Genomic DNA, 2,156 nt, shown 5'->3' on the forward strand with positions numbered 1-2,156 from the left:
CCCCCTAAAGGGAAAACCCCCCCAAAAAAAAAAAAAAAAAGAAAATATCTCTCCCATAAGGGAAAAGAACAACCCCTCATCATCCACAGACAATACAGTAGAATTCATGGAAATGTCTGATAGAGACTTCAGAATATTCATAGTGACAAAACTAAACGAGGGGACCAGCCGGTGGCATGGTGGTAAGGCACTGGACACTCCCACATGGCCGACCAGGGTTCAAGTCCCCGGACCTGGTGACTTACTTTCTCACTTTCCCTTTCTCTCTCTCTATCTCTCTCTCTCTGGTCAAATAAAAAATAAATGAATGAATAAATACAATTAAATAAATAATTAAAAAATAAAAAAAATAAACAAGATGCAAGAGCCGAGAGACAATGAACTCCAGAAGATGCAGGAGAAAAGAGACAACGAGCTCCAGGAAGTGAGGAGGTTCTTCCATGACCTGAAAGAAGAAATACACACCATAAAAAAACAATCAAATGGAGTTATTAGAGATGAAAGCTGCCATTCAGGAAATCAAAATCTCCCTCGAAAGTATTAAAAACAGATTAGTCCATGTAGAAAATAAAATCTCAGATGTTGAAGAGAAGAACCTCTGATCTAGAAAAACAACAACAACAACAACAAAACCTGAGAAAATAACCCAAAAAATGAGAATACTATACGAGAAATACTAGACAACATTAAGCGCCCAAACATCCGGATAATCGGTATTTTAGAAGGTAAGGAAACCAATAAGGCCATTGATAATCTATTCCAGGAAATCTGGACCAGCCGGTGGCATGGTGGTAAGGCACTGGACACTCCCACATGGCCGACCAGGGTTCAAGTCCCCGGACCTGGTGACTTACTTTCTCACTTTCCCTTTCTCTCTCTCTATCTCTCTCTCTCTGGTCAAATAAAAAATAAATGAATGAATAAATACAATTAAATAAATAATTAAAAAATAAAAAAAATAAACAAGATGCAAGAGCCGAGAGACAATGAACTCCAGAAGATGCAGGAGAAAAGAGACAACGAGCTCCAGGAAGTGAGGAGGTTCTTCCATGACCTGAAAGAAGAAATACACACCATAAAAAAACAATCAAATGGAGTTATTAGAGATGAAAGCTGCCATTCAGGAAATCAAAATCTCCCTCGAAAGTATTAAAAACAGATTAGTCCATGTAGAAAATAAAATCTCAGATGTTGAAGAGAAGAACCTCTGATCTAGAAAAACAACAACAACAACAACAAAACCTGAGAAAATAACCCAAAAAATGAGAATACTATACGAGAAATACTAGACAACATTAAGCGCCCAAACATCCGGATAATCGGTATTTTAGAAGGTAAGGAAACCAATAAGGCCATTGATAATCTATTCCAGGAAATCTTGGAAGAAAACTTTCCAAACCTAGAGAGGCACTCAAATATCCAGACCCAAGAAATACAACGGACCCCTAATAGAATCTACCCAAGAAGATCTTCTCCAAGGCACATCATAGCCAGACTGGCCAAATCTACAAAGACAAGATACTAAAATTGACAAGAGAGAAACGTCAGGTTACTTACAAAGGTTATCCCATCAGGCTAACCTCAGACCTTTCGTCAGAAACAATGCAATCAAGGAAAGAATGGGAAATATATTCAAAGCGTTAAGTGAAAAACAGTTTCAACCAAGAATACTATACCCAGCAAGATTATCTTTCATATGGAAAGAAAGGATAAAAACATTCTCAGATAAACGAGACCTGAAAGAATTTGCCAGTAGCAGACCCACTCTTCAAGAAGTTCTGAAAGGAGCGCTCTACCAGGAAAACTAAAGATACGCAAATAAGAGAACAAAAAGCAACCAAGAAAATGACCAATTTAATGCTAGGGACAAGAAATATCAATAACAATGTTGAATGCTAACTTCCAGGATTTAAACAGAAAGACTGGACCACGGCAACATTGCATATTCAACAGAAGAGAGTTTGAACATAAGATTGAGCTGGCAAAATAGAATTTTATGACTTTTGAGTAAAATATTACTGATTTTTTTTTACTATGCTTTGTTTTCCCAATTTAAGCATTTTACTTTCTTTTGAGTTGTCGATGGGTTCAGCGATTTGTTAGAATATTTTTCTTGTTTATTTCTTTAAATGGAAATAAAAACGTTTCTTCCTTCC

Source organism: Tupaia chinensis, unplaced genomic scaffold (genome assembly GCF_000334495.1).
Source record: "Tupaia chinensis unplaced genomic scaffold, TupChi_1.0 Scaffold138910_1, whole genome shotgun sequence".
NCBI classification, from domain to species: Eukaryota; Metazoa; Chordata; class Mammalia; order Scandentia; family Tupaiidae; genus Tupaia; species Tupaia belangeri.